The sequence below is a fragment of the Clavelina lepadiformis genome, chromosome 5 (genome assembly GCF_947623445.1).
Source record: "Clavelina lepadiformis chromosome 5, kaClaLepa1.1, whole genome shotgun sequence".
Taxonomy (NCBI): Eukaryota; Metazoa; Chordata; class Ascidiacea; order Aplousobranchia; family Clavelinidae; genus Clavelina; species Clavelina lepadiformis.
This window is the reverse complement of record NC_135244.1, coordinates 9585097-9594010: the sequence shown is the minus strand read 5'-3', so window position 1 is coordinate 9594010 and position 8914 is coordinate 9585097. Positions and strand designations below refer to the sequence as shown.

Genomic DNA, 8914 nt, shown 5'->3' with positions numbered 1-8914 from the left:
TGAAAAAGCTGTAAATACGAAAAGTGCAAACCCAACGAGGCGGTGTTTAAATGAAAGCGAGAAAGTATATGTAGATAAATTTAGACGCGCACGCCTATAAATAGATAGTTTTATTAGAATTACTATATATTACTACATAGTTATTAGTCGCATTATCGAGGACTTAATTATAACATTTCGTCTTTATTAGCGCAGTATATACGTATACGTCAGGTTGTAATTGTGACTAACTCAAGTTCTGCAAACTTCATGACGTTGCTTTTCCAAGGTCATGGATTAAAAAAAGTAACCAAACAACTTGTTATGGTTTGTATTAGTTTAGCCTCGAGTAAAGTAATTCCAAATAGTACTGAAGTATCTTCAGAAAATTTCCGATGATACATCTTTTTAGTATAGCCGGTTAATCAACGAACTATCAACAACAAGCTAGAGTGTTCAAAAATCTGGTAGCTATTGACAAAACCTTCGACAGTGGAGAGAGTCATATTGCAGAATAAACTCTCTCTCTCTCATTCTTCAAAATGCACAATGACCTATATTACACTGATTTTAATTATTATGTGAAATGTTTTTTCGTGACACTGGTAAATGCATGCGGTCGTGACTTTAACGAACGGGTTAATTCCCAACAAGGCAGTGAAACCTGTTGCAGTTTTCGACGTAAAGTATTCGACATTCAACTGCGTGTTTAAAATTTCTAGCTTGAAATTCCTTCGGGATTCTTTAAATTGCGATAAGTTTGCTTTGGCTGTCAGCTGTTTCGGTCTACGAAATTGCGCGTGAAAACACGAAGCTGAGTAAAACTTCACTGAAAGGCATTTTGAAGTTTACAGAAATTTTTGAACAAATAACATGCAGAAAACAACCCAAGATATTCAATTAGATTCGCAGAGAGTTGTTTCCATTTTTTTGTAAAGTTTTGCAAATTGTATTTGACAAATCTCTTATTTATCAACGGGCCGTTTTCGCTAAAAAGATGAATTAAGTTTTTCTTGTAAAATTAGACGTTTTTCTGCATTTTATATCAGTAGGAGCCAAATAAATGTTGATGATTCATATCTAGTCTAGAGTCTAGACTCTAGACAATAAAAATTAGTACCTTAAAAGCGAACTGCGCACGGTAATCACGTGCACTTGTTTAAAGGCATTAAGCAAATCATGAGCATATAATAGAAAAGAATAGATCTTTCACGTTTTGTCGACATGCGTGTTCTAAAATACCTATAACATATGGCTCTACAAATTTAAAGAGATCACGTTCACAAATGTAAACTATTTGTGCCATGTAAATATTTATCGTTATAGAAAACAAGTCATTTTTAACAAAATTGAATAATTTTTCCGGGCAAACAAATATCTGTCGTCTTAATGACCTTAATTTGATGCAAGATTGCCACGCGACCATCTTCCGTTAAATTTGCTGTACTTTAATTTGAATTTAGTTCCAAACTACTTGAAAATTCATATGCTTATAAGTGCTTATCATAAGCTGTCGTATACATAAATCTGAGATAATTGTAGTAAACAGCAATTTAAGAACAACACTTATTTAGATCATGTACAAAAACGTGACCATTGACTTGGAATTACTTGAAAATTGCTTCTTTGCTGTTCTTTCTAAAATTACTGGAAATAATATGGTAAGACTGTTTAAAACTGCAAGGAACCCAACCTCGTAACAAAACAAGACAGTGCCTGCGGTCGTTTAGAAATTAAATGTCAGATGAAATAAAATGATGTAATAATGCACTGTAACTTTTTCTTCGCCGAAGTCTGGTCGCAGTGTTGCGTGCTTATCGCACCATGTTTTTTCCTGTTTGCAATGTTTTGGACGATTTTGTTCAAGACTGAAATTCGAGTTTGAGTGGGTGTAAGAGTTATTTATCTGGACGTTTGCAGAAAACTCCCTTTGAAAGCTAAAAGTCCTGTTTGCAAACCTATCTCCGTCATCAAAATTTTAGCCTTGCTAACGTAATTTCTATATTTGGCAATTTTACGAAGTAAGGGTACGCCTTGGGGGCATGCGGAGGCAGTGCCGGTTTATTTTGCGTGATTATCTCACAGCAGATGCATGCGTTCAATAAATATTCGTGAAAAACCTTTAGGCAATGGGAGATATTCGCGCCATAAATTGCTTTACATGCGATTTATCGACGTTACGTCACGTTAAGTCACATGCGTGGGCAAGAATTTTCCCGCATAGCGGGCAAGACAGCGTTTGGGAGAGGTTGTTAGCGTTTTAGTTGCAAACCAATTCAAGGGTTGTTAATTGTTTGATATTTACTAACGCTGCTTGACCTGCTTATCTTATCGTTGCCAGATATTATTCGTATAGCAAGTGCTGATGTTTCGTGAAAGTTTAAGGTGGGCTATACTGATGTCATGATATAAATCATTATCTTTATAAAATGTTTCATTTCTGTTCATACAACCGGTTGAATACATTATGTCAGAAGGCCGCGTCATACATTTTTCTTTGTCTGTGATGATTGTTGTGTGAGTTTGCAAAAATGTTTCAGAATGAAGTTGATGCAAGTTTAACAAAACTGTAAACTTTAATTCCAATAGAGCCAACACAACCTTTACGCAATTTTTCCGCTAGGGGCAGTACTTCATAATTGCCTGCTGGTGTTTTACGCAAAAGCCTTTCGACATTGAGTTTACCGTTGGGTATTAAGAGGTTTATTAATTGCTGATTAAAGTTATATTATGAATTAAGTCGCGTTTCCACTGGTTTGACTTTTCCTAAACTAATTTGTACGCGGGCGTGACTGTGTTGGTGAGCAGCATTGGTAAAATTAACGATATTAAATTGTATGTTGTGCCCACTATATTACGCACGAATTTTCGAAGGTTCGGTAATTTCCACTACATTTATAGGTGCTGGGAAATATTTTCTATACCATTAGTTGTGTGGAGTCTCAAGTTGTTGATAGCAAAAAGAAAATTAGGAGAAACAAGTTTTACCGCATTATGATGGAACATAATCCATATGTGGAACTTTTTTATAACACACATGACTTTGCATCATGAAATCAATTACAAAACATTAGCTTACGTTATGTTTTCATTAAAAATATAGCTTTTAGCGACAAGTATCATTCCCGCTTCCCAAGTGCCACCAATAGAAAAAGAGAAATTTAAATGTGCTGACAAAATTTCAGTATATAACAGCACGCATTTAGTTTATGCCCAAGTCTGTTTGCTATGATCGAAAGAGCATATTAAATGAAGTGTACGTGTGCACCTTGCTAAGTGCAAACATATAATAGCTTATGAAAATATTCCTGAAAAAAATTAATATTATTGCAATCAAAAATGTGCAAGAATTACGAATATGTTGGGTGGTATTTTCTTTTCTTTTTCTTCAGTGCACTTTCACAATTCTAATTCTTATCGCGTGAATGCCTTGCAAAAACCTGCTCGCTACTTTACCCTTTCCGCAAACATTCGCGAAATTTTCTACCTGACGTAATGCCGGTTCGTATGACGTTGAGGTGATAAACGTAGTGCGCTTGCCGTAAGGAGAATTGCAACGTGAAGACATCGTAATAAGGTCGTTTCTACCAATTTAATTCGCAAGCGCATATATAGGTTTTGGTTATCTTGGTAAGGGAATAAGAAAATATCAAGAGTCATCAACATATTTTTGAAGTAAAAAGGGAAACTGATGGATTTGTTTAATACTTTAACTTGGTACCTGGTGACGCACATTTTTGTGCAAGTTACTCAATTTACGTTATAACCCACGAAAGACTCACGTCAATACCGGTCAGTCAAGTAAAAATATTTTCTTTAAATTTTTACCTCTATAACCGTGAACTTTATCGATAACCGTGATAATATAAACGTTACAGTATATTTTGCGTCATATCGTAATTGTTTGACGTAAGGATGAAAGGAAAAACAGGTAAGTAAGAACGTAAAATACGTAAAGTATTGTCACCAATATTACACTTACCCTTCAACTTCTCGTATGTATAGTAACTACTAAATGACGTAAAGGTCAGCGTACTAGAATGAAAATAATTAATATATATCTGAAAAACAATTTGCAATTAGAATTTCGAATACCTTGTTATATTTGTTATGTTGAATGTTTTATCTAATATAGGCTATAAATCACAAAAACAATGTTTCGCAAACAAAGTAAATCTTATTATTACAGTCATCCTTTGGTTGCAGCATGCTTTGAGAAATGTCAATAAACAAAATTGTAGCCTACATGTAAATGTTTGGATGTTTACCTGTATGCTCGTATGCAAAATTGTATGCGAATATAAAATTGTTTATTAAGTGAAATGTAAAAAAGCAGATATCAATAAAAAAATCTTAAGATTGTTTTAATGACTCTTCATAAGAACTTCTACAACTCAAAACTATGTTTCTTCTGGAAAATAATATGAGACAGTACCTTGCACAGTAAGTTCTCCATGTGCCCATGGGCGTTTAGCGGTTTGGAGTAATCACAGCGATCACATACATGGTTAGCGTCTATCATTAGAAAATCGTTGCTATCAGATCGTATAATGGTTTCCACGGTTTCCTACATCTACTTTATCAAATTGTAGCCCAGAAGCCCTGTATTCTCTGCGGTATATATGTGGCGTGTTGTTTTATAGTTTAGATTTAGCACAAGCCATTCCCAGCATTTTGTTTAAGCCTTAAGAAATCTCATGGATGTAACGTAATTACTTGTTCTTAAAATAGCGTCTTTTACTTTTTACAATTATAATATGAAGCCTGGTCACCTCAAACTCACCAATCAAAGTATAACTGTTTCCTTGGTGGTATATTTTAGTGTTTACAAACCATTAAACCAAATTTTTGTTGTATTTAGCTTATAGGCTTTTACTTATCTGTTAAGAACATAAATGATAAATTGCGTGGGCGTATAAAATCAACAAGAATAATGCTTACTATATATCCTGGCAATTATATTGGCACTTTTTCGAAAGGTTGTTATACCTTACAAGGTTGTAAGGATGCAATTTTGCCACTATAACATAATCCATTTAAAATGAGCTGTGACTATTTTGTGGCCATTTGTTTAAATTTCAACTTCATCGATGTGTGTTATCAATCGTTGTAACTACTGAAATGTATACCTGCATAATTTCTTAGCGTTTTAAATTGAGGTTATTTAAGGTTTGTCCGGAGCAGTTACGATCACAGCTGGATCTGTGACTAAAACAAAGAACAAACAGAAAGATTGCGGCCATTTACAAACTATCGTTAATTATTTGAACAAAACGGAAACTTTGCATCTAACGGCTAAGGAGTATAGGAGAAAAGAGTACCACGCTGTGCGGAAACTAATGTAAAATTCCTCCGAAAGCCAATCACAATAGTCTTTGTTATATCTGAGCTGCACGGGTACCGCTTACTCTGTTTTGTAAAGATCGCTATCACATCAACCATAAAAGAACCTTTTTCAGAATATGGCCGAATTGTTTCATTCTTACGTATTTGGAGCGTTTAGTAAGTAAACATTTGTGCATTAGCATTTCCCATACTTTTAAAGCTCACGCTGCTATAGTGGACAACTGCCAGATTGAAAACGTCAACCAGTCAACTGAGCGTGTATAATGAAACGTAGATTTCTGTTCCCGTAAATGCCACTTCCTGTGGCTTCTCAGGTTTAATTTGAACGCATAAATAATATTTTTTTAAAAGCATTTGTCTCAATGGTATATGTTATATTAAACTGTCATGAATTTAAAAGTAAAGAGTTTTAAATTTAGCTTCTTGTAAATTGCAAACAAACACCGCAGGTTGTAGTTAAGACTAAAGCGCAGTTGCTGTCCAGTTATTACGGTTGCTTACCCAGAGTGAAGAATTCCTGGCAGAGCGCTGATCAGAAAATACTTTTCAGCAGTGACACCTGCGGAAAACACTTTTACGTAATTAAGAGCAAGTAAACAACATGTGATTGTTTTATAACTCAATGCAGTGACATATATATATGTTAAGTAGACAGAACATAGGTTACAACAAAATTAACTTAAAAGAAAGTTGACGGCTAAGTTATATAAAGCATTTTCAGGAGGGATTTTCTCTTTCGTAAACGCACGTGCTACGGCTTACGATATAAAAACGTTTCCTTTCTCCCAAAATACGACCACTAAAATGCCGGTTGTTCTTGCCCTACTACAACTGATAGCAATGAGGCGCATAGAGTGAGATAAAAATCTTACAGTGATGGTATCTGTTCAAAATCGCCATGTTCATTATTTTAGCTAAGCTTGATAAACAACAAACAAGGTGTTTTTATCTATCATAAGACATGCACCTGAACTTCTGTTCTCCGACTTGTTAATCTACAAACCACGCAATCATCGTCGTATTGTCATGTAGTAATTTTATTACAGATTACACATTTAACTTCTGGTAGTTTCGGTGCTGAAATTGTACGAGTAAATAAAATTAGTTACTTATCACGTGACTTTTTTCCAATTTCCTTTACGTATACAAATTAATGTGCGCTATAGCCAATATAATCATTTAACTTACGCAGTAGTGACTGGTTATCTATGTAGACGTTAGTTTTGTCATAGTTGTTTCCAAGTTACATTTCACTGATTGAAGGATTGTTTGGTTGTTTAAGATTGAATTTGAATAGAAATTGTGATGGCAAATTAAAATTTTTAATAAATTGGTGGAAAATTCAAAGTCAAATGTGTCCTTGTAGACAAAACAATTTGCGGTTATATTTAGACAGCAAACCTGCTGTGATTATTTGCAAATACAGCATCGTATTTTTTCCAATGTCTCTTTTTATGTATATCTGTAACTCACACAAATTCACTTGCGCATTCAACCCTTTCAATTTTAGCATTTCATAGCTTAGCCGTAGATATTGTATGCTATCGCCACTTAGCGGTCATGTCATATGTACATAGTATCTTCCAAAATGTAGGCTATTTGTTTCGCACGAAAAATCAATAATACTCATTAAGACAGATTTATTTCGTGATAGAAACCATTAGCAAATAGGCTATGGTGTTTGGCTCATAAAAAGGTGTAGCGTGAGCGTGATTCGTATTTGACCTGATGTAATGTCCAGTCTAACAACGGACTGTCGACTAAGTGCCTGGCTTAGAAAGCTTTCCTGTTGCGCTACCGTTACCTAAAGTAAGGCATGAACGATACTTGCTCCTGTCCAGTGATTGCCAGGAACAGTTCCCAGTTCGGGCAATAGCTTATCCTCATGCCTACAACAAAATAATAAATATGAAAAACAAAAACACGTGTGTCACTTAGAACTTACACAAGGACAAGCTTAGTAACTGGGTCACAGGCGGGAGAGAATAACATGAAATGAACTAACCTATGTCTTTTATGAACTAGATTGGGGCAAATTGAAGCATGTTCCAATTTGTTTCATGATCCAGCCTGTCATCTTGATTTAATCTGCAGCTTTTTTTAACATAATGAGTTTAAGTTTTGCTGCTAATTTAGTGGCAGATAAGTTAAACCATTAGGGGTCCTACTGTAGTTAATAGCTTAGTGTTAATACGTACTGAATGACTTACTACTACTTTGCAAATTCGCGGATTTAAATAAACTTTTGTAGATAAGTAAAAATGTACTCTGAAGATTTTTCAAGCAAACGCGTCTTTTGTGATTACGCCATATGTAATAATCACAATATAGTTTCTTATAAAATTTGTATCAGTCCTTTCTCTCTTGCGTCGTATGCCATTCTACATCTATTTTTTTGCTTTTGCCGATTGTTACATAACCGCTGTTGTAAAATGAAAGTCATGTATACTATTTTGCGTTGTAAATATTGTTTTTCAGAACACAAGCAGAAGGACCTTGCATTGAAAAAATTGTCTCATTCACGCCCTGGCAAAGAAAGCCCAATCGTAGAAAAATGGATTTCAAGATCACTTGCTCCAAGATCCAATCGGGAATCAGACATGGTCAGCTCTTCCTGGCACTTAGGCTACATAACTGTCGATGTATGCATATTCAAACAAACTGATTAAACCATCAGGCTGGACATGAGTGAAGTAGTTGACCATTCTTTACTCCCTCTCACAACCGACCTGTGTAAAAGCTTTTTACCGTGTACTATCCACAGGTTACCTAAACGAGACTCCGGTCCCTGGAATGGAGTCCATTTTAGTCAGGTTTTCTTCTTCCACTCAGACATACAGGTCGGTTCCATCTTGACGGTGACACAACGCTAATGTCCTGTCAAACTATCAGCTTAACTTTTGTTTTAAGTTATATTAGCGGGCTTAAATTATGTTTTTTGTAGTTTGGGTTTGGCGGCTGGTTGACGCTAGTAACGTTTGACATTCTCATATTATTCTGTAATGCACGTTTTTGCTCCTGAAGTCATGCCACATTTGCCCGTCTAATTCGTGGAAATTATGATCATAACGGATGATATATATTTGACCACCTGCGTCAGCACAATTTTTCGTTCCCCACATTGAAATTAAAAAATAAAATGAATGAAAAAAATGCGCCGTAAACGAAATGTATTTTTATATCTATATATGGACAATACAGAAATTTATATTATTATATACATTCAAATTATAATTTCTACTTTTGAGTCGCCGTATACAAAGTCCGTAAACATCAATTTTGAAACGCCGTAAACTTGCGACCGTGTAGGTTGTAGCTGATAAGTAGGGCAACCAAAAGTCAATATGGTCAATTTTTTTTAACCTGCTCAGAATGCTATCAAACAAGCACAAAACAAATTTCAGCTTTGTACGACGTGTAGTATAGAAGTTATTAGGTCAAATAAAGTCAAAATGTTACGTTAGGTCAAAATACGGTCAAATTGTTTCTTTAGGTCTTTTTTTTAGGTCAAAATCTATTAAACTTGTAATTTTGTAACCATTTTGTAATGTTATTCTTCCGTTTTTCTCTTTTCTTGTACCGCAAACAA

General features: G+C 34.9%; 1 long non-coding RNA gene across 2 annotated transcripts; it reads left to right on the top strand.

The window, feature by feature from the left end:
* The first annotated feature begins 225 nt into the window (after nt 1–225).
* LOC143461171 (uncharacterized) lies at nt 226–8013 on the top strand. Of its 2 annotated transcripts, none has more exons than XR_013118010.1 (2): nt 226–285; nt 7804–8013. It is a non-coding gene; the product is annotated as an uncharacterized LOC143461171 (long non-coding RNA). The 2 variants fall into 2 exon arrangements; XR_013118009.1 differs by lacking the exon at nt 226–285 and adding an exon at nt 1294–2364.
* Nucleotides 8014–8914: the final 901 nt, after the last annotated feature.